General features: G+C 43.3%; 1 protein-coding gene across 3 annotated transcripts in view; it reads left to right on the forward strand.

The window, feature by feature from the left end:
• The window catches only part of TMEM132D (transmembrane protein 132D), a 589,482-nt gene that overhangs the window by 230,569 nt on the left and 333,954 nt on the right, over positions 1–24,959 (forward strand). The window lies entirely within an intron of this gene.

Here is a 24,959-nt window from a genome sequence, read left to right on the forward strand (position 1 = left end):
AGCTCTTCCTCATCCCCTGCCTAGCTGGGCCTGGTGATGGGGAGGAAGGGGTGCCTGCTGGTGTCCACTGGCACTGACAGTCCCTGGGGTGCTGCCTCTCCCAGGATGGCGTAGTGCCACTGGTAATGGGGGCAGCTGCCGGCTCCTGCCCCCTGGCCCTCACTGGCCCGGACATAGCCCAGGCGCAGTTCCTTGACCTTAGCCCGGACCTGTTCAAGGGTACGGGATGGATGACCCTGGTCAGAGAGCGCCTGGGCCATTTGGCGGAAGATGTCTGCATTCCGCTGACGGGACCGTGGGTTGTGGAGGGCCTCTTCCTCTCCCCAGAGGCCCAGGAGGGCCTCGATCTCCTCTGAGGACCAGGAGAGGGTGCGCCGCTTTGTGCCCCTTGGGGCCTCCTGCCCTGGGGGTATGGGTTGTTGTTCCTCCCCTGGAGTGGCCATCCTGGGTGGTCTGGTGGCTGTTTGGAGGGAGCAGAGCCACGCGGCAGAGCTGGGTGACAGTGGTGGCAGAGGTGCTTCTGCCTCGTGGCCTCTGCAGGCTGCGTCTGCCTTTAAGGGGGCTCGGGTTACCAGGAAATCTGGAGCTGCCTGCACGTACAGAGCGTCCAAGCGGCCACTGGGGCTTTTTTCCATTTTGATGGCTCTTGCACAAAATCTCTTGGCTGCCTGTCTACACTGGCCTCTTGCTCAAGAACAGTTATTCAAGAGGGCTTATTCCTGAGCAGGAGCATCATAGTTCTTGCGCAAGAAGCACTGATTTCACACATTAGAACCGTGGTCCCCAACACGGGGGGGGGGCGCCGGCCCCGGGTGCGCGGCGCTTGGCGGGGGGAGCGCTGGCCCCGGGCACGCAGCGCTCGGCGGGGGGGGAGCGCCGGCCCCGGGCGCACGGCGCTTACGGGGAGAGTGCCAGCGCCGGGCACGCGGTGCTTACGGGGGAGAGCGCTGGTTCCGGGCGCGCGGCACTCGGCAGGGGGCGCCGGCCCCGGGCGCGCGGCGCTTGAGGGTGGGGGCCCTGGCCCCGGGCGCGCACGTGTCTCCGCCCCCTGGCGCCCGGCGAGCGAACAGCCACGCCCCCTGGCGCCCGACAACCTGAAAAGGTTGGGGACCACTGCATTAGAACGTCAGTGTACTTGTGCAAGAACTCCCTGCCAGTGTAGACAGGCAGTAAGTTTTTGCGCAAAAGCAATTGCTTTTGCGCAAGATCACGTCAGTGTAGACACAGCCTTGTTGTTCATGGACCTGAATGGGCCATGAGGCAATTTCCCATTGCTATGGAAATATTATATTCTGATAAAAATTTGCTTGTTAACATTTGCTTCGGACACTGATGATACATTGTGTTTTGAGGAAGTCCAGTGTAGGACTGGCTGGTGACGTCTTGTAGGTTTTGGATACATAGCTGGGCTATTATATAGTGGGTCCACAGACTCAGAAGCACTTGTAGCACTTGTTTCTTAGGCCTTACTAAATTACTGCATAATTTTTCTCATTCGGTTCAGATGGAGATGTGGAGCTTCTCTTCTCCATGTCTTGCAAATGTTTCATTGTCTTCCTATATTTTCAGTTTTTTCTTGATAACAGTATAAATGTTGTCAATAATATACATTGCATTTTAAATTTTCTGCTTATTTTTTATTAAAATGTCAAAGACATGCTCTAAAGAGAGGGATTTTGGAACATAGGAATTATATCATACTGGTTCCCACCAATGGTCCACTGGCTCATCTGTAACAGTTGCTGGTATCAGATTCTGTAGAGAGAGTATAAAATCTGATAATGCACAGCTGTGTAAAAACATGCCTATGGGAAAGCGTCCTCCTAATTCTGGTCAGTTAGTGATTGTGCCCAGAGGCATGCAGGTTTGTATCCCTTATGCATCTTCAGTTTTATTAGTAGAATTGCAGATATTATTATTTATATAAATGCTTCATTTTGTTTAAATCCTGCTAAGCTATTTTCTCTAATAACATGCTAGGACACTGAGTTCCACAGATTAATTCTCTGTATGTGTTGGAGGAGTTCTTTTCATTTTTGCCTAACATAAATTTGCTGCCTTTTATTCTGTTCCATGTCCTCATGTTCATTTATTATAAGAGAGAGTAAATAAGAGCACCCAGGTTATCTTCCCTGTATCTTTCATTAATTTACATGGCACTAGCATATCACTTCCCATTTATCTCCTCTCCAAACTATATTGGTTCTTTTTTTAAAAATTGTGCTCACATGGAAGGCTTTGCAAACTCTGCTCCTTTTTCTTGTTCTGGCGTGCTAAATCCTCTGAGAGACAGAGGGTGACTGGACCTGAACACAGTATCCTGGCGAGAGTGTGCTGCCAGGTCGTTTATTACACAGCTGTGAAAGGTAAGCTGGTTAACTGGTCAGCATTACACTTAAAAGTTGGTGCTTACTGGTTCCAGTTAATCATTATGGGCTGGAACAGCTCCCTGCCTGCCATGAACAGAGAGCTGCTCCAGCCCCACAGGAGCTCTGCTGCATACAGGGACTGCTCCAGTCATCCAGAGTAACCTTCGTCTGCAGTGAGTCCAGGCACATTGCAGACAGGGACTGCTCCAATCATCTGGAACAGCTCCTGTTTTAGACATGCCTGGGTTCATCACAAATAGGGCCAGGTTAGAGCAGCCCCTGGCTGCAGCAGAAGGAGCTGCCATAGCCTGGTTGTGGTGGGCAGGGGGACTGCTGCAGCTCAGCAGGACAGGAGCAGCCCCCTAGCCTGTGCTCCTTTTAACTGGTTAACAGGTTAAATGTAATGTTTAATGGGCTAAGCAATTAAACGGGATTTACATTCCTAATTTATCAGTGTTAATCTATCTATCTATCTATCTATCTATCTATCTATCTATCTATCTATCTATCTATCTATCTATCTATCTATCTATCTATCTATCTATCTATCTATCTATCTATCTATCTATCTATCTATCTTTTAGAGTGCATCTGTCTGTCTATGAGACTTTTGTCCTCCTAAATACTAAGGGCTCGGACCACCAAATTTAGTATGCAGCATCCTCTTCTAACTTAAAGCAAGGTCAGGGTTTGGTTGTGCCAGGAAGTGCTTAGAAAAGGACAGTTTCTCATAACATGTAAAGGGAAAGGCAGCTGTTTGGGGGACACAATAAGAGAGTGGCCACTAAGGGCAGTGAGCCCATAGGGGAGAGCTCTCCTGCAGAGTATCCACTGGGAGCAGCCAGACCACCAAGGGAGTGGCCAGCAGGGCTGAGGCTCTGCCATCTTGCATGCGGGCACACTGGATAAGTAGCCCCCCTGTCCCAAATCCTTCCCCCCTTGGCCACAGAGCCATGGGGAGGAGAGGAGGAAGATAAAAAATGTCTCTGGTGGCCATGGGGGGGCTGGAGGGAGAGAAAAGGCCAGTCCTAGATGGGATCTCCTGCCCTGAGCCCCTCCTCAGCCTCCAACCCTCACTCTCATATCCCCCAGCCTCCTGAATTCCCCCTTCCACTTCCCTAAACCCCTGCACCCCACACACAGACAGCCCGCTATCCTGAAGGACCTGGGCAATGCTGGATAAGTCTGCTAGTTATATTTATATTTTAGTAGCACGTAAAACCCCAGACATGAACCTCATTTTGCGAGGCTCTGTACACACAAACAACTAAAAGATAGCTCCTGCTCCCGTGAGCTCACAATCCAAGTAATATTGAGATTATAATATGTTCGCTATTATCCTCTATCCCTTTTTTCTTAATAGCACTTAGCATCCTGTTTGCATTTTTGACCACCATGGTGCACTGAACAAACATTTTCATTGGATTATCTTCAGATCTCAGGTTATTGTTTCAATCATTTTTTAGCTGAGAGCTTTCAAACACGTATATTAATCCACCCAGCCATTTTTTGAAAGTATATTATTGTTCAGAGAGTAGGAAATCTGTGTGACAGCTGTCATTAGAAAACATTGTCCTGCCCTGATAAACAAAATTGAACCTATTTCCATTGTGTTCTCTAGGAAACCTTTATTCCAATTTAGTGAACCCAGAGGGGTTAAAGCATTAAGCCAGACCATCAACGCTTTCTTCTAGGGTATCATGTTGTGCAGCATTGTTAAATATTATTATGTACTTTGTGAAATTACAATAAATAGAAGATGCCTTACTATTGTAGGATGTTATTACAGGAAAATCTGTGAGAGGCTAGTAGCTCTGAGTGCTCAAATACATGAATAGTAATAATCCTTTGTACTTACCTGACACCTTCTATCTGAGCATCGCAAAGCACTTTGCAGACATCAAGAGAAGGGGCTGTTTTGAGCATAAATTAGATAATGTTTTTAAAGTGCTTGGAATGTGAAAAGTGCTCTATGAATGCTAAGTAGCAGTATTATTTATTATCAGCTCTACCGTTATTATAAGAAATTAAAGCTCACAACAGGATAGCAATATATTTTATCCATTGAGAAGTTGAAAAACAGACAGTTCCAAAACAACATTTCAAAATGTTCATGATGGGGTTGCTTCTGTTTTTTGAGAGTCCAACCTGAGACACCAAGAGCGACTTTGTCGCAGAGCTGTGCGTAAGGTAATAAGAGCTTTGGCTGTGTTCACACAATGGGGGAAGGCTGGCTTAAAATACGCAATTACAGCTACATGAAAATTGTAGCTGGAGTCGATGTACTTTAAGCTGAGCTTTGGCGCAAACCTCACAGCAGGAGATCAACTGGAAGAAGCACTCCCATTGACTTCCCTTAGTCCGTGTGAGGAACAGGAGTACCAACACCGACAGTGGCCCCCTCAGCATTTGATTTAGCAGGTTTTCACTAGACCTGCTAAACTGAATGCTGGACAATTGATCACCACAGTATCGATCTTCCTGCAAGTTGAGACATGTCCTGACAGATCATCTCTAGAAGACAGGTATCTAACTTGCATTTGTGTAATATACTGACACGACAGTTTTCTTCCTATTTCAAGACTTTGTTGATCTTTTTTCACACTTGAAATTAAAAGAGATCTAACTTCCTGTGCAAATGGCTTCCTTCTTTTTAACACAGATACAATAATTTCTTTGCTTAGAGCGGGGTGGGAAACCTCAGACCTGCAGGCCAGATGTGGCCACTGGCTTGCCTGGATGGGGCCCCTGCGGTTCAGGGATCACCCTCAGAGTTGGAGAGCCTGCTCTGATGCTCCAGCACCCCTGCCATCCTACCACAGGGCTGGAACACACAGAAAGCACTAGGTTGGGCCCCTTATGCTATGGTGTGCAAGGGGAATGTGGGAAGTGTCATTCTCCTTCTCAGTCAGGTGCCACATGAGTGAGGATTTTTTGTTTGTTGTTGTTGTTTTTTGCTTCTCACTTGTAGACAGTCCCCAATTGTTTTTTCTGTGGGTCAGCAGCCCCTGACCCAAAAAAAGTTCCCGCCTCTGGCTTAGAGCATTGGCACACTTGGAATACCATGGTATACAGTCACCTGGACCTAACTTTTCATTTTTCTCTTCCGAGTAACAGGAAAGTAGCAGGAATTTATGGGATCAGTGTAGCAAAGCAAACCTCCTCATAATCTGGTTCCTGGAGAGTAGAATTGCTTTGGTAGGCTGCCATTAGCAGAAACATTTCACCATGGGTGCATCTACACTGCACCCATAGTTTGAAATAAGCTACACAGTTTGAGCTACGCAAATTGCATAGCTTATTTTGAGTCAATTTTTCAAAATATCTTATTTAGTAATTTGTCACTTACTATAAATAGGGTTGCCAGATACTTTCATAAAAAATACGAAACATGGCGAGAAAAAAATTGGTTGAGCAAAAAATCGCACCAAAAAAATCCAGTCACTGCACTTTTAAATCTCTCCGTGGCCCCCTTCCCCACCAGATGCAGCAGGGGAAGCATGGCCCAAGTGGACTTCCAGCTGAGAAAAACAGAAAATACCAGACATTTTACATGTCCAGTATTTTCTGATTTTTTTTACTGGGCACATGCCACAAATATGGGCCAATACTGGATACCTGACAACCCTAACTATAAATAAGTCGCTATTCCAAAATGTCCTTTCCCCCTTGTGGAATGAGGTTTATAGGAATGTTAGAGTAGCAAGCCCGTTATATTTCGAAATATAGTTCCGTATTCCAAAATAGCGCTACAATGTACACATAACCCATGACTAAACAGCAAAGTAGCGTGGAGTGTAGCCAACTTCTTTCTGTGTAAATCAAAAGGTTGGTTATCCACCTTTTATTCACCCACCTTACACTGATAAACCTTCTCTTTCCATTCTACAGCTTTAATGAAATTTTTCCTTGGGATTTTGGAAAAAAGTTCTGAAGTTCAGTACCCTAACTGGCCCCAAGCTTGTTTGGTATCAAAATCATTTTACATTATGTAAAGCAAGAAGAACATTTCCAATGTTGTGCTTGAATGGATTCTGGATCAGCTTATACTCAGTGTTATTCAAAGCAGACAGCGTAGAGGCGAGACAAGCAATTTGAACAGGGATACCAATTTGGAGAGATGGCACTGAAGAGCTCTTTAAATTCCATGAGCAGGATATGATTTAGTGGTTTGAGCACTGGGCTATTACCCACAAAATTCTGAATCCTTGTCTTCCACTAACTCCATTGTAGTTTTGGGTTCAAATCATTAAGAACTCTTCCCCCATCCTCCCCGCCAAACCTACTCTTGCTGAAGTTTCTTTTTCTCTAACATGGGGATAATAATACCTACTTCTCTGGAGTGTTCTGAGAATTAATTAATGTTTGAAGATGAAAAATCCTATATAGCTGTTATTAGTTTACTAAACTAATGAATAGTCTCTCAGTGACTTTAAAAGAGATTGTGAAGGTCACATATTGTAAATTCTAGAAAGTTGTGGCACTAAACACATTCTTTTTTATCCCTTCCTGTTTTTCAATTTCTATTTTATCACTCTTTTCCGCTTCATTTAACAGGCTGTATTTTTTACTAGGTAACTATGTGTATTTCTGTACAAGCAACATAAGTTACATTTATTTTTTGTTTGCAATGTTTGTTATAGCTCTGTTGGCCATAGATATTAGAGAGTCAAAATGGGTGAGCCACACAGAAAGTTGCCTCTTTCTCTAATAGAAGTTGGTCCAATAAAAGATTATCTCACCCACCTTTATCTAATTATGTTTTTGTTTTAATCAAACCCATGATCGGCATGCAGCAAATCACTGAGAAAATTCAGCACTATGGATCATCTCAAAGCCAAATTATAACAAATCTTGGGAGGAAGCTGTTAGCTTGTCTCTCTATACAACAGATGACTTGCTAGGTTACTTGCAGATATGGTAATGCCTCCATTTATATGTCACTATGCTGAGCAGCAAAGAGAGTGACCCACTTTTCTAACCCTCGCTCCAGTAAGTTTTAAACATAGATTGACCCTGCTCTGTGATTTCTCAAGGACAAACTTAATGAACATTTGACACCAGATAATTCATTCTAACTTTATATACCATAGTTATTGCACACCCGCTAAAACGGATAAAAATGTGTTAAATGTATTGTTCCTATTTGACACTCTCCACTGCTGTTCATGGCTCTTCTTTCCTTCAGTCCATTTATTTAGAGCCAGGTGTAGGGAAAGTTAATGAAGTACTATCATACAGTGTTCCAGTACATCCATGAATATGTATAGTGGCATTCCTGTCAGAAACACAGAATCTCCAAGAGAGAAGTTTTTCAAATTAACCTTTACAATGAGCTGTCATATGAAATAGTTTGTTATTTTTTATAGGAGTCATTTTAGTAAATCTCCTCCAGCAATAACCCCTTGACTCCATGCACATACTTTTGGAGGAAGAAAACCTAATGATATTTTCCAAGCTTTGGGATTGTTTATTCTTCCCAAAGAATTATCCTCCATCTCTCCTAGGCCTAGTCTATACCAGGACCTTAGTCCGAAATTGGCCCACCAAGGTCAAATTTGTAAGCAATGCATCCACACTACCAAGCTTGTTATTCCAGAATAAGGGACCATGGAATTAAAACTCTGTAGTGCTGCTTTTCATGAGGAATAATGTTATTCCTGAACTTGTAAGTCCAAAATAACATTAGTGTGGACACTCCAGAGCTGCTAATTCTAACTTATTGGCTCCGGGAGGCCTCCCGCGGCTCCCCAGAGTGCTTTCTAGGGCTCTGAGTCCAAGATAGTGTGTCCACATTAACAGAGCCTGCCTAGGACTGATTTGATTCTTCCCTGTAGTGAGGACACGGAACTTAAAATCTGTAAAATTTGGTGCCCAGAAGTGAATTTAGTAAATTCGGGCTAATCTCCTAGTATAGACATAGCCCGAGAGAGGATGGTTTCCTAAAATAAATGCTGCACACCAAACTGAAAGTACATGTGTGAAGGCCGCCATCTCAGTCACTGCCAGGCTCTAAAACAAGAAGCAAGCACCTTTTGCTCTTGAACAAGAGACACCTCAAAGGCTAGAGACCCACATGCTCTGTGGATTAAGCATAGGGGGGGGACACTGACCTGTGTGTAACATGAGCTTTCTTCTAAAAATCTAGGCTCTATGCAGCATGGAACCTCTCCTTGTGACGTATTCAGTATTTCCAGCAAACAGTACCAAATGCTGTGCAATTCAATGGATAAAAGGAGTTCATCCCACAGCACTGTATGGTGGCTTTAACTTCAATGGGATACAATTGAATTACAAGTTTTCCCAAGTTTTTGATCTGGGGAAGTGGGTCTGGCCCACGAAAGCTCATCATCTAATAAACCATCTTTTTAGTCTTTAAAGTGCTACATTGTCCTGCATTTTGCTTCAGCTACCCCAGACTAACACGGCTACATTTCTATCACAAGTTTTCCCATGGATCTAATAAATACTGGATTTACTGTAATACTTAAATTGTGATTGATCTTGCAACTGGAATTACTGAGATATATACTCTCCAGCATCTATTTTTTTAAATTTGTTTTATGTATGAAAAGGAAAAGCAACATGTCAAAAAAGAGATGGAGACAGTTTTCATCCATCTGTTAACAGCAGCCAACATTCCAGCCAACAGGAAAGAGGTTTTTAATAAAATATATTATGCTTCTCTTTTGGCTTTCTCCTCCATGGAGAGAGACATTCTTTGCACCACAGAGAGATGACTGACTACTTTTTCTTGTTCAAAGGTAAATAGCAGTAGATTGGAAATTAATAGCTATCGTGTTAAGGAAGAAACTTGAAAGAGGGTTTTGGTGCTGCAATGAGATGCTGGATTGACAGCCTAGGAGGGTGACATTCTTTATCAGCAACAAATCTAGAGCCCAGTGCCTAGCCAGAGAACTGGGTTATGCCAGAGTGGATCCATAGCGTGGGGCAGGGGGGAATAGTTCTGCCCACACGGAGCCACAAAATGGAAGTTACTGCAGCCCAGTGGCTGAAGCAGCCTACTCCATCTCTCACTCTTTCCTGCAGGAAAGAGGAGAGCAAATAGCAGAGGATTCCCCCAGCCTTACGCATACTTCACGCATACTCCTGTCATTTGCTTGTAGTTAGGCTTGGAGCTCATACAGAGCTAAATCTTGTGTCTCCTAGGGAATGTTCATACCCTGGATTGAGAGAGGGAGAATGGAGTAAGTAGGGAGCAGGGTCTCAGAGAAGTAAGAAGGCCTCCAGGAAGGGAGATAGAAATGTAGCTGTGTTAGTCTGGTATACCTGAAACAAAAACCAGGAATATGTAGCACTGTAAAGACTAACAAGATGGTTTATTAGGTGATGAGGTTTTGTTGGCCAGACCCACTTCCTCAGATCCGATAGTGGAAGAAAATTGTCACAACCATATATACCAAAGGGTACAATTTAAAAAAATGAACACATGTGAATAGGACAAATCAAATTTCAGAACAGAAGGAGGATGCGGAGGAGGAGGGGAAAGGTAAATGTCTGTGAGCTAATGATATTAGAGGTGATAATTGGGGAAGCTATCTTTGTAATGGGTAAGATAATTAAAGTCTTTGTTTAAACTTAGGTGTAAAGTGTCGAATTTAAGTATGAATGACAGTTCAGAGGATTCTCTTTCAAGTGTGGTCTGAAAAGGTCTTTGAAGCAGGATGCAGGTAATCAAGTCATTGAGACAATGTCCTTTCTGGTTGAAATGGCAAGAAACTGTTTTTTCTTTGTGATTCTGTCTAATATCTGTTTTGTGGGCATTGATTCTTTGGCGAAGTGTCTGTGAAGTTTGTCCAATGTACATAGCAGACAGACACTTTTGGCACATGATAGCATAAATTATATTTCTGAGTGAGCAGGAATATGTGTTCTTGATCTTATAACTCACTTGGTTAGGTCCAATAATGGTATCTGCAGAGTGAATATGTGGACAAAACTGGCAACAGGGTTTGTTGCAAGGAAAGGTACCAGGGTTGGTATTAGTGTGGTATGTCCTGTGATTGTTGGTAAGAACCATCTTGAGGTTAGGTGGTTGTCTATAGGAGACTATGGGTCTGTCTCCCAGAGCCTCTTGGAGTTTAGTATCCTGTTCCAGTATAGGCTGTAGTTTATTGATAATGTGTTGGACAAGTTTAAGTTGAGGGCTGTAGGTGATGACAAGTGGTGTTCTATTGTTGGTTTTCTTGGGTCTGTCTTGAAGTAGATGATTTCTAGGTATTTGTCTGGTTCTTTCAATTTGCTTTTTTATTTCTCCGGGTGGGTAGTTGAGATTTATAAATGCTTGGTAGAGATCCTGAAGTTTCTGGTCTCTGTCAGTGGGATTAGAGCAGATACGGTTGTATCGAAGGGCTTGGCTATACGCAATGGATCGTATGGTGTGTTCTGGATGGGAGCTGGAGGCATGTAGGTAACTGTATGCGTCAGTGGGTTTTCTGTAGAGAGTGGTGTCTAATTTTCCATTGCTGATTTGTACAGTGGTGTCCAGGAAATGGATCTCTCGTGTAGAATGGTCCAGGCTGAGATTGATGGTGGGGTGTAGGTTGTTATAATCTCTGTGGAATGTCTCCAGTGTTTCTTGGCCATGCGTCCAGATCATAAAGATGTCATTGATGTATCGTAAGTAGAGAAGGGCTTTAAACTAGGTTTGTCGGGGGCAGGTGAGCAAAGCCCACAGGTAAGTGCTGAATGTGCGGGACTGGGAGATGGGTTGGAAATGTGGGGGACTACGGCCTATAATGGCAAGGAGAAAGGAGGGTCAGGGCACAACAGGGAGGCAAGATCAAATCAGTATCTTAGATGCCTATATACAAATGCGAGAAGTATGGGTAATAAGCAGGAAGAGCTGGAATTGCTAACTAATAAATACAACTATGATATCATTGGTATTACAGAAACCTGGTGGGATGGGACGCATGATTGGAATATTGGTATGGAAGGGTACGGCTTGCTCAGGAAGGACAGACAGGGAAAAAAGGGAGGAGGGGTTGCCTTGTATATTAAAAATGTACACACTTGGACTGAAGTGGAGATGAATGTAGGAGATAGCTGTGTAGAGAGTCTCTGGGTTAAGCTAAAAGGGGTAAAAAACGAGGGTGATATCATGCTAGGAGTCTACTACAGGCCACCTAGCCAGGTGGAAGAGGTGGATGAGGCCTTTTTTAAACAATTAACAAAACTATCCAAAGCCCAAGATTTGGTGGTGATGGGGGACTTCAACTATCCAGACATATGTTGGGAAACTAACACAGCGAGGCACAGGCTATCCAATAAGTTTCTGGACTGCATTGGAGACAACTTTCTGTTTCAGAAGGTTGAAAAAGCTACCAGAGGAGAAGCTGTTCTGGATTTGGTTTTAACAAATAGGGAGGAACTAGTTGAGAACTTGAAAGTGGAAGACAGTATAGGGGACAGTGATCACGAAATAATAGAGTTCATGATCTTAAGGAAAGGTAGAAGGGAGACCAACACAATTGAGGTAATGGATTTCAGGAAGGCAGATTTTGATAAGCTCAGAGAACTTGTAGGTAAGGTACCAAGGGAAGCAAGACTGAAGGGGAAAACAACTGAGGAGAGTTGGAAGTATTTCAAAGGGACGTTGTTAAGGGCCCAAAAGCAAACAATTCCGCTGTGTAGGAAAGATAGAAAATATGGCAAAAGACCAGCTTGGCTTAACAAGGAGATCTTGCATGATCTCAAAATAAAAAAGGAGTCATATAAAAAATGGAAACTAGGACAACTAACAAAGGATGAATATAGGCAAGCAACATGGGAATGCAGGGGCACGATTAGAAAGGCAAAGGCACAAAATGAGATCAAACTAGCTACAGGCATAAAGGGAAACAAGAAGACCTTTTATAAATACATTAAAAGCAAGAGGAAGACCAAGGACAGGGTAGACCCACTGCTTAGTGAGGAGGGAGAAGCAGTAACAGGGAACTTGGAAATGGCGGAGATGCTCAATGACTTCTTTGTTTCGGTCTTCACCGAGAAGTCTGGAGGTGTGCCTAACGTAGTGAATACAAGCAGAGAGAGGGTAAGTTTAGAAGATAGGATACACAAAGAACAAGTTAAAAATCACTTAGGAAAGTTAGATGTCAGCAAGTCACCAGGTCCTGATGAAATGCATCCCAGAATACTCAAGGAGCTGATAGAGGAGGTATCTGAGCCTTTAGCTATTATCTTTGAAAAATCATGGCAGACAGGGGAGATTCCAGAAGGCTGGAAAAGGGCAAATATTGTGCCCATCTATAAAAAGGGGAATAAGAACAACCCAGGAAACTACAGACCGGTCAGTTTAACGTCTGTCCCAGGGAAGATAATGGAGCAGGTAATTAAGGAAATCATATGCAAACACTTGGAAGGTAATAAAGTGATAGGGAATAGCCAGCATGGGTTTGTGAAGAACAAGTCATGCCAAACTAATCTGATAGCTTTCTTTGATAGGATAACGAGCCTTGTGGATAAGGGAGAAGTGGTGGATGTCATATACCTAGACTTTAGTAAGGCATTTGATATGGTCTCGCATGATATTCTTATTGATAAACTAGGCAAATATAACTTAGATAGGGCCACGATAAGGTGGGTGCATAATTGGCTGGATAACCGTAGTCAGAGAGTTGTTGTTAACGGTTCTAAATCCTGCTGGAAAGGGATAACAAGTGGAGTTCCTCAAGGGTCTGTTTTGGGACCCGTACTGTTCAATATCTTCATCAATGATGTAGATATTGGGATAGAGAGTACGCTTATTAAGTTTGCAGATGATACCAAACTGGGTGGGGTTGCAACTTCTTTGGAGGATAGGGACATAATTCAAAATGACCTTAGCAAGTTAGAGAAATGGTCAGAGGTAAACAGGATGAGGTTTAATAAAGAGAAATGCAAAGTGCTCCACTTAGGAAGGAACAATCAGTTCCATACTACAAGATGGGAAGCGACTGTCTAGGAAGGAGCATGGCGGAAAGGGATCTAGGGGTCATAGTGGACCACAAGTTGAATATGAGTCAACAGTGTGATGCTGTTGCAAAAAAAGCAAATATGATTCTAGGTTTTATCAACAGGTGTGTTGTAAGCAAAACTCGTGAAGTCATTCTGCCGCTCTACTTTGCACTAGTTAGGCCTCAGCTGAAGTACTGTGTCCAGTTCTGGGCACCACATTTCAAGAAAGATGTGGAGAAATTGGAAAGGGTACAGAGAAGAGCGACAAGAATGATTAAAGGTTTAGAGAACATGACCTATGAAGCCAGGCTTCATGAACTGGGCTTGTTTACTTTGGAAAAAAGAAGATTAAGGGGGGACATGATAGCGATTTTCAAATATCTAAAAGGGTGTCATAAGGAGGAAGGCGAAAATTTGTTCCTCTTGGTTTCTGAGGACAGGACAAAGAGTAATGGGCTTAAAGTGCAGCAGGGGAGGTTTAGATTGGACATTAGGAAAAAATTCCTAACTGTCAGGGTGGTCAAATATTGGAATAAATTGCCAAGGGAGGTGGTGAAATCTCCCTCTCTGGAGATATTTAAGAACAGGTTAGATAGACATCTGTCAGGGATGGTGTAGACGGAGCTTGATCCTGCCTTGAGGGCGGGGGGCTGGACTCGATGACCTCTCGAGGTCCCTTCCAGTCCTATTATTCTATGATTCTAAGGGGTAAAAGAGGATGGGAGTTGAGGAAACGTTGTTCTAAGTCAGCCATAAAGATATTAGCATACTGTGGGGCCATGCGTGTATCCATGGCTGTGCCACTGATCTGGAGGTATAAGTTGCTCTCAAACTGGAAATAATTGTAGGTGAGAACAAAGTTACATAGGTCTGCTGTCAGATTGGCAGCGGTGTCCTTTGGGATAGTGTTTCTAATTGCTTGTAATCCATCTTCATATGAGATATTAGTGTATAGAGCTTCTAAGTCCATGGTGGCAAGGATGGTGTTATCGGGGAGGTTATCAATGTTTTGTAGTTTCCTTAGGAAGTCAGTAGTATCTTGGAGATAGCTGGGAGTGTTGGTTGCGTAGAGTTTGAAAAGAGAGTCTACATAGCTGGATAAACCAGAAGTGAGTGTGCCGATACCTGAGATGATGGGACGTCCGGGGTGTCCAGGTTTATGGATTTTGGGAAGCAGATAGAACAATCCTGGTCGGGGGCCAGAAGGTGTTTCTGTGTGGATTTGTTCCCGAGAAGATGTAGGGAGGCTTTTAAGGAGACAGTGTAGTTTCTTTTGGTATTCCGAGGTGGGATCAGAGGAGAGAGATTTGTAAAATATGGTGTTGGAGAGTTGTCTGGTTGCCTCCGGGTTATAGTCAGCCTTATTCATAATTACCATAGCACCCCCTTTGTCATCTGGTTAGATTATAATGTCCAGGTTGTTTTTGAGACTCTGGATGGTTTGGCGTTCAGCATGGCTGAGTTTGTGTGTCACTTGTCATTTGCGAATAATGTCAGTCTGTGCGTTGTTGCGGAAGCTTTGTATATAGAAATCCAGATTGTAATTCCGACCATCAGGGGGAGCCCATATAGAATTATTTTTCCTTTGGTGTTGATAGGGGGGATCTGGTAGGTCAGATTGATGTTCATTGGTGGTTTGGAAATATTCTCGGAGGCGGCGAAAAAAAGCATCAAGGTCACCACAAAATTGTATCCAGTCTGTAGGGATGTGGGGCAGAAAGAGAGACCCCGGGATAAGACAGACTCTTCTGCTGGATTGAGTTTGTAGCTGGAGAGGTTAACAATATTTTCCGGTGGGTTGAGGTAGTTGCTGTTGTAGCCTGTGGAGTGGAGCAGTTTAGAAAGTTTATTGTCTTTTCTTTGTTATAGGGAATAGAAGTATGTATAGTAGATTTCTTGTCTGGTGGAACAAAAGTCTTGCAATGTGTTAGTCGGTGTGGATGTTTGTCTTGAGATGAGACTTTCTGAGGGTATGTCTACACTACCACCCTAGTTCGTACTAGGGTGGTTAATGTAGGCAACCGAAGTTGCAAATCAAGCCTGGGATTTGAATTTCCCGGGCTTCATTTGCATCTTGCCAGGCGCCGCCATTTTTAAAGCCCCGCTAGTTCGGACTCCATGCCTGCGGCTACACGCGGCAAGGAGTAGGTAGTTCGGATTAGGCTTCCTATTCCGAACTACCGTTACTCCTCGTGGAATGAGGTGTATTGGTAGTTCGGAATAGGAAGCCTAATCCGAACTACCTAGACCGTGCCACGTGTAGCTGCGGGCACGGAGTCCGAATTAGCGGGGCTTTAAAAATGGCGGCGCCCGGCAAGATGCAAATGAAGCCCGGGAAATTCAAATCCTGGGCTTCATTTGCAACTTCGGTTGCCTACATTAACCACCCTAGTTTGAACTAGGGTGGTAGTGTAGACGTACCCTAAGTTAGAAATGTCATTCTCCCAGGAAGGGAGGCATTTTTTGTGCTTGGAGACAGTTTGCAATTCTATGTCCTTGTGATTAGATGGATTTCTGTATGATAGTAAAGAGAGCTCAGAGCCAAACAAATATACAGCTTGATTTTGATATTGTGTGTATCAAAAACACCCATTACCAGCAGGAAAGCCCTCTCTCTCAAATAATTCTGGGACCCATACTGCCATTTGGCATAGCAGAGAAGTTTACTGATCAGTGGAGATGTAATGCAAACTATGTACATCAGCAGGGGCTGGGATTTTCCTGGATCTGAGCAATAACTTAATCCCTAGGTAGACTATTAATTTCCTTCCTAGAACAAAAAGATATTCCATGCTGAACAATAGCATTATCTATGCTGTGTTGTAAAATCCTTACCATATAATAGTATCATGGGGATTCTTGAATCTGCAACTCACATTTCATGTAGGCTAAAGAAAGAGGCAACAGGAACTTCTCATCAGATAATGGTTTAGGTTATGTTGCTGAGTGTCGTTTGTCCCCTGAGAGGCTCCTCCACAATTTCTCCTTTTTTGCACCTTCACCTCCACCCTTTTTCATTTGTTCTGTCATTCCCTGGCATTTCTAATTCACCCATTTCAATGTCCTGGGCTGAAATCGGAGGTCTACTACTTCTCCATGCTTTTTATCACAGCAGCTTATCATGCGCATATTTCCTTCTCAGGAGCTAATGTCTACTGGTAGCAAACAGCCTCCTCCCTGCTTCAGATTGTCAGAAGTGGTCCCTAATATTCAGTACCCCCTAGATGCCTGACTTTAGATACTTTTTCAGACATGCCAAGCCACCACATTTTCAGCTGATGTCAATGTATGTACTTGGGAAATTAGGTGTACAATGTCTCATCTCAAGACATACCAAACTGAGGCATTAAAATCAGTGGCTGCTTTGGACCTTTGGGGACTAGGTATATTTCTGAGCTATGGAGAGAAGTTCACTTTTGGCTGGCTACAGCATTAGCAGTTAGCCACTGCTCAAAGCAAATCACCAGTGTTCACAGAGCCACATTCTGAAATTCAATATCCTTTTTCACCATTCAGTTCAGAAATTATAGGTACTTCCTTCCCCCCAACATCTCAGAGGCCACTGAAACCTTCAATCATCTGTAGTGCTGATTACCTTATCCCAAATTTATAGAATCATAGAATACTAGGACTGGAAGGGACATCGAGAGGTCATCGAGTCCAGTCCCCTGTCCTCATGGCAGGACCATATACTGTCTAGACCATCCCTGATAGACATTTATCTAACCTACTCTTAAATATCTCCACAGATGGGGATTCCACAACCTCCCTAGGCAATTTATTCCAGTGTTTGACCACCCTGACAGTTAGGAACTTTTTCCTAATGTCCAACCTAAGCCTCCCTTGCTGCAGTTTAAGCCCATTGCTTCTTGTTCTATCCTCAGAGGCCAAGATGAACAAGTTTTCTCCCTCCTCCTTATGGCACCCTTTTAGATATCTGAAAACTGCTATCAAGTCCCCCCTCAATCTTCTCTTTTCTAAACTAAACAAACCCAATTCCTTCAGCCTTCCCTCATAGGTCATGTTCTCTAGACCTTTAATCATTCTCGTTGCTCTTCTCTGGACCCTCTCCAATTTTTCCACATCTTTCTTGAAATGCGGTGCCCAAAACTGGACACAATACTCCAATTGAAGCCTAACCGTGCAGAGTAGAGCGGAAGAATGACTTCTCGTGTCTTGCTCACAACACACCCTTTAATACATCCCAGAATCATGTTTGCAACAGCAGCACACTGCTGACTCATATTTAACTTGTGGTCCACTATAACCCCTAGATCCCTTTCTGCCGAACTCCTTCCCAGACCTTCGATTCCCATTCTGTATGTGTGAAACTGATTGTTCCTTCCTAAGTGGAGCACTTTGCATTTGTCTTTATTAAACTTCATCCTATTTATCTTAGACCATTTCTCCAATTTGTCCAGATCATTTTGAATTATGACCCTATCCTCCAGAGCAGTTGCAACCCCTCCCAGCTTGGTATCATCTGCAAACTTAATAAGCATACTTTCTATGCCAATATCTAAATCGTTGATGAAGATATTGAACAGAGCTGGTCCCAAAACAGACTGCTGCGGAACCCCACTTGTTATGTCTTTCCAGCAGGATTGTGAACCATTAATAACTACTCTCTGAGTACAGTTATCCAGCCAGTTATGCACCCACCTTATAGTAGCCCCATCTAAATTGTATTTACCTAGTTTATTGATAAGAATATCATGCGGGACCGTATCAAACGCCTTACTAAGGTCTAGGTATACCACATCCACCACTTCTCCCTTATCCACAAGACTCATTATCCTATTAAAGAAAACTATCAGATTGGCTTGACATGATTTGTTCTTTACAAATCCATGCTGGCTGTTCCCTATCATCTTGCCACCGTCCAAGTCTTTACAGAGGATTTCCTTAATTACTTGCTCCATTATCTTCCCTGGCACAGAAGTTAAACTAACTGGTCTGTAGTTTCCTGGGTTGTTCTTATTTCCCTTTTTATAGATGGGCACTATATTTGCCCTTTTCCAGTCCTCTGGAATCTCTCCTGTCTCCCATGATTTTCCAAAGATGATAGCTAAAGGCTCAGATACCTCCTCTATCAGCTCCTTGAGTAGTCTAGGATGCATTTCATCAGGCCCTGGTGACTTGCAGGCATCTAACTTTTCCAGTTGATTTTTAACTTCTTCTTTTTTTATTTTACCTTCTAAAATTACCCCCTTTCCACTAGCATTCACTATGTTAGGCATTCCTTCAGACTTCTTGGTAAAGACCGAAACAAAGAAGTCATTGAGCATCTCTGCCATTTCCAAGTTTCCTGTTACTGTTTCTCCCTCTTCACTGACCAGTGGGCCTACCCTCTCCTAGGTCTTCCTCTTGCTTCTAATGCATTTAATACACAGAATACCACCTGTGCTCCAAACTCCTTCACCCAAACTCCCAGAGCCCTGTAGTCACTCTTGATCCACTCAGTGTCACACCTCGTAGTATCATTTGTGCCCACATGGATGAGTAGCATGGGGTAGTAGTCAGAGAGCCAGATAATCCTCGATAATGCCTCCGTAACATGTCAGATACGGGCCCGCGGCAGACAGCATACCTCCTGAGATGAAATGTCAGGGCGACAGATGGGCGCCTCTGTCCCCCTCAGATGAGAGTCTCCGACCACCACTACCCTACGTTTCCTATTTGCAGTGATGGCAACAGACCTCCCAGCCTTGGGGTACGAGGCTTCTCCTCCCCTGGTGTAGGGGGGTGATTACTTATCTCCTGTATAAAGAAGAGCATAACGGTTTCCTAGTACCACAGTGGGAGGGTTCAGAGCAGGGGTGGAGCAGTGCCTGCTGCCAGCGGTAACCAGCTGCCACTGTTCACCCTCAGCCGTCTCCTCCTCCACCAGTGGTGTGTCCACAGTCCTGTGTACCGGGACAGCTACCTCAGCTGTCTCCTCATGAATGCGGTCCAGGAATTCTTATGGATGCGGGTGCTCCTCAACCTAGCTACTTCCTCCTATAGCTCTGCCACCAGCTGCCTGAGAGATTCCACCATCAGGCACCTTTTGCATTCGATGATCTCCCCAGCCTGGATATCAGTAAGTGGGAATTGCAATCCACAGTCCCTGCAAAACCACACCAGGATCTAGGTAAAGGCATCCATGCTCAGGTGTTCTGTCTGGCTACAGATGCCGGTGGAGGAGACAGAAGCAGTGCTTGCACAGGTGTTGCGGGTCTTCCTGACTATCGTAAGCCTCCCTCTGCCAAATGCCCTCTCAAACTCCCCTGTCTGCAGCTGCTGTCCACTTCCTGTTCATTATTATTTATTTGTATTGTAGTAGTGCCTGTGAACTCTAAGTTGAAAACCAAGACCACTCTGTGCTAGGCGCTGTCTACACAGAGGACAAAAACATTGTCCATGTCGCAAAGAGCTCACATTGATGCCTTCTGTAGCTTCAAGAAGCTAAACAATAGCAAGAAGTGGAAGCTAGACAAATTCAGCCTGGAAATAAGGCATACATTTTTAATATTGAGTCATTAATTATTGGAACATTTTACCAAGGACTATGGTAGAATCTGCATCTCTTCCAATCTTTAAATAAAGATTGGCTGTTTTCTTCTCAACGATCTGCTCTGGGTCAAACAGGAATTGTTTTGGGAGAGTTCTATGGACTGTATTTTGCAGGAAACCTGACTAAATGATCAAAATGGTTCCTTCTGGCCTTAAAATCTGTGAATCTATAAGAACGACACCAACAAGATCTTTATCATGGTAGCAACCTACTCTTTTAACTGGTCACATCACTATACTTTTTAACAGAATGTTTCTTTTTAAACCATTGTTAAGAAAAATGACTAAAAAGAACAAGCTATAGATAAGCAAGAAACAAAGGAGTTCTTTAGAAAAGCAAAGCATTGGGTTCTTACTCCTGATCACCTTAAAACTAGTGAATGGCCACATGCGCCAGCTAGTAACACATATGTATTTTTCTTTAGCTAAGAAGAAAAGTCACCAGTATTGTCATTAATCTTAGAAATAATCTCTTTATATGAAGCAATTTCTGTCACATCAGCACGCTGGCTTTTAACAGTGGCACAAAAGAGCTTATGCAGTTTTTAAAGATCAATCTGTCTGCACAACTAAGGGTCATTGCAATCCATTTATTAAAAAGACTTTGTAATCCCATGGACCAAAGAAAAATCATAGCGCCAATATAATTCTGGCTCAGTCAATAGTTGATGATTCCATACTATGTTTTATGAACTTTATAATATTTGCCCACTTACATCTCATATGCAGACACTGCTAAGCCAAATGTGACAAATGCCCACAGTGGTTCCCATGCTACTAACATGCCTTGTAAATTCACACTGGGTTCATTAGCAAATCAGGTAGTATAGTGTAATATATTGGATTATTTTAAGCTGTGATGCAAGACATTTAACTCTCATTCTCATTTATATTTCAAAGACTGAAACATACAAATAGGATGAGCTAGTCCAAGGAACATTGTGTGACATTTTGAGAGGAGGATGCAATTATAAATATTGTTTCTCTTATGGATTTTTATATATGGAGAAAGTTACAAACTACCCTTATATTCCTGTGAAACAGGAAGTAATCAGCAACCAAAATGTTCTATAATTCCAAGTTATATATGTATTCTTCCTTGACTAGACCACCAAAGCCATCTCTTGTAGCTCTTTTATCTGCTTTGACAGGCACTGATGTTAAGTACTGTGGGTAGATACAGGAGATACCTTGTGACTTTTCCTCCTCTCCCTGTTTGTATTCTAGATTAGGGACACAGAATAATGTTAGACTGTGTCTTTATTGTATTAATTAATTGCACTCCTTTCTGCATCAGTGGCTACAGTGAGCTGGTAAGGTTGGCCTATGGACTGCTTCCTGTTGTTAGGAAATATTTCTTTTGGAACTACTAGCATTGCACAGATGACAGAAAGGATGGGAAAGTACTTCACTAAATATATATATCTAGCATATGCTGTATATAGAACAATAAGTCCTATTGGGTGAATACCTGCTTTGTGATCATCAAAATCCTTTGGCATGATCCAGCTGTTTTTAATTCCTCACTGTATAATCTGCATCCTTCTGCTTCTTTGTTTCACATTTTCGATACTACTGTCTTGGTGCTGAAAGCCTTCAAGTGGCTTCATTTACATCTGGTAACACTACTCATGTGAGTAAGGATCTCCTGCAAGGCTTAACATGAATTTGTTTTTCGTTATGCTGTGAATAGCCTGAATGTCTCATATATTTGTCTAATAGAAGACAGATACGAAATAAGAATCCCTGATAAGTAAAAGGCGAATGGAAACATTGTTTCAGCAGAATGCAGTATTCTTTCTCACTTTTTGGAATTAGCTAAAGTGTAATGTTGCTTCTCTTGGTTAAATAGCTGCTGCATTCCTCAAAAGGTGACTGTATTTTGGTGGTGGGTGAAGGGATTCTTGTATAGGTATGTGGTGTATATGCACAATCCACAAAATGCTTTATTAGCTGCAGTGCTCAGAAGTTGCTAGGGAACAGTGTTGACCCATTTTCACCGATCAGTCTAAGGTTCTTCTCTTGAGGTCATGCTTCTGTTTCATTGGTTGAGCATGTCATCTCTTCATGCCCAGTAAGGAGTGGTGGATGGAAACTTGGAATAACATAGGAGTAACCTGCTGACATTTAAATTAAGCTTCTTAGTAAATCGGTGATTTATATCACCTCACCACACTAAGCTGTAAGCCAAGAGTATGACTGTGGGCAACTACTCATGTCACAGATGCCACTCTGCTAGACAACAAGGATAGAATTCAGCTTCTTCTGCTTTCAAAGCACTGGCCCCTGTCACTAGAGCTACCTCATTAAAAGTAGGACTTTTAGAGCTATGACCCATAATTGAACATTCAGCAGAGAGCAGAGTTACACACATGCTAGCAAGTTTATTACAATTTTGATAAAGTGTCCTTAGGGCTATTTGAGATAAAAAGTGCTATGTAAATGCAAAATATTGTTGTTAGTGTATCCACTTTAGCCTCAGTCTTTAAATAGCAGTCTGTATACCATTAGTTTATTCAGATCAAGGAAATACAGGGTCTGCTACAATGGGAGCTAATTAAAAAAAAAGAGCCAGAAAACCAAACAGATAGTAGGTGCAATGCAGATATGAGGAGTGGAGAGGCTGGGCTGTGAGTATAGAGCTGGTTGATAAGAGTTATGTCAGAGGAAATGTTGGCAATTAAAGGAAGTATCTCTGCCTGATTTCCCACGGTAAAAGGAACCTTGATTAAAAGCTTCTGAGGATGTATGCCCTAGAGGTTAGTGCTGTGGGCTGGGACTCAGGGATCACCTCTGCCACTGGCTTGCTAGGAGAGCTTGGGCTAGTCACATCAGCTGTGTTGGCTTCAGTTTCCCTATCTGCAAAATAGAGCTCATGACAATTCAATCTCTACTCACTGCCCGGGCCGCAGTCTACATTGCAGCTGCTGATTTGTTTGTTGTTGCAGAGTGGTTGGAGATCTGTGTACAAAGGTGCTGCTTGAGATATTGTTATTCCCAACCTCCCCCAAATCTGAATTGGATTTTATGAAAATTTCAAGTAGCTACAGGCTGAATGAGTTTACTGCACAGGATGATAAACAGCTTTTGCAGCCATTTTACTCTTTTCTTTTACTAGCAAAAAACTAGTTAAGAATATGCACTATAGTTTTGCCCTCACAGATATTTTTATACATCTCTTTTTTGGCACTAGGCAAAAGCAAAGGACTGGGTTCCTAACTTCCTTTAGCAGGCAGCCCTGTTCATCTCTGGCTCCTGTTTTTATAAATAAACTCACTTTGTTCTTTTGGATACACACATTTTACTGTCCCACTGAATTTTCCAATTTTCTGCTGCTGGTTGAAAAAGTGGCATGCAGATGTGAGTTACTATTACTGGCACTGCATTTGTGAATGGCCTCTGGATAAACACAAGATCATTTTCCTCTGCAGTCTATTTCCTAACTATCAACAGCACAAAGACAGTCACTTCTCTGCAACCACCTGAGTGTTTGCCTCATAATTCCAAACTGATACATGGCTCTTAGCAGGGTCATGGTTTTGTCCTTTAATGCAATAATACCTCATTAGCGTGTCCCTAGTTTATAACACCATTACTGCTAATAGCAGTATCTTAGCTAATTCCAGGAATTAGGTTTTTCTTGCTTGTAACAGCCATGTCTATAAGATCACTTGTACGTACAATACTGCTATTTTCCTGTTCCGCCCTGGTCTGCAACCCAGCTTTCTTTAAGTACAGTTAGTGTGAAGAAGGCAGGAAGAAAATGCCACCAGCAGCTATATTACTATGCAGAGAGACAGCAGAAGCAAAACAAAAGCAAAACAGCTTTTGCCTTCACACTCATATTTCCTGTCCTGAGATGTCAGCTGCTAGAACCCTGATGGGTATGCAGAGCTATTCTCACTACTCACACAGTTAAATCATGTTGATCTCTTTCACTCTAGTTGAGGAATAGAAGTTGGGAGCTATTCTAAGACAATGGAAAGCCAGGTAAAGATGGTGTTGCAAGGAAAAGCCCTGCGGAATAGCCAGTCCAGAAAGCAACTCAGGTTAAGGCTCATATTTGTTGTTAATTGAGAATAAAGGAAAATCCTAGAACACAGGTGAGTTTTGGATAATAACACATTGTGTGTAGATTGGGAGTAGAGGTCATGCCTGCTGAAATTTGAAGATAATATCAGTTTTCATACAGCTACCTGGGGTACCCTTAAAACATAAATGTTTACTTAAATGGCATATTAGCAGTAGGGTTTTCACCACCTTATGTGGATTTTCAGAAGCTTTTAAGTTTCAAGAAAATAGTTTGAAGACACAATGATGTTGTTATCATGATATCAGGTCATGACATTGTGATCTTGTCTTTGTATATCATGCCAGGATGTGCCAAATCCACAGGATGGTAATACAGTAAAACTCCATTGGTCCAGTATCCAATGCTCCGGCACTCCTGATGGTCCGGAACCATCAGGAACCCATAAGTGCTCCAGCTGCCAGACAATTGGAGCCGCTCTGCGCCCGGCTTCCCCAATTCAGCCGCTGCTGGGGTGCTGCCGGGATGGTCCCCTAGTGCTGCCCATCGGGCTCTGGAATCAGCTGCTGGTCAGTTTCAGCAGCGGCTGACTTGGGAATGCCTGGGGCAGAGCAGCTGGGGTGCTGCCGGGTTGATCCCGTAGCGTCACTCCTCAGCACTGCAGGACCAACCCAGCAGCACCCCTGCTGCTCTGCCCCAGGCGTCCCTGATTCAGCCGCTGCTGAAACTGACCAGCGGCAGCTGAATGGGGACGCCTGGGGCAGAGCCGGACTATCGGAAGGTGGGGCTATGAGGGGTCTGGAGTGGCATCCTCCCACCCCACCTCAGACCCCTCATTGCCCCCCCTTCCTATAGTCTGGCATATCTGATAATCTGGCACCCCCTGGGTCCTAAAGGTGCCGGATTATCGGAAATTTACTGTACTGTGTCCTGAGATTACTTCACAACATCATAAAGCAACAAAGGCTATGTCTAAACTGCAGAGCTTTTCCGGGATACCAGACTTGTTCTTTTGGCATCCTCTCAGTGAGAGGAATAAGGGATGC

Source organism: Pelodiscus sinensis, chromosome 15, assembly GCF_049634645.1.
Source record: "Pelodiscus sinensis isolate JC-2024 chromosome 15, ASM4963464v1, whole genome shotgun sequence".
Lineage (NCBI taxonomy): Eukaryota > Metazoa > Chordata > Testudines > Trionychidae > Pelodiscus > Pelodiscus sinensis.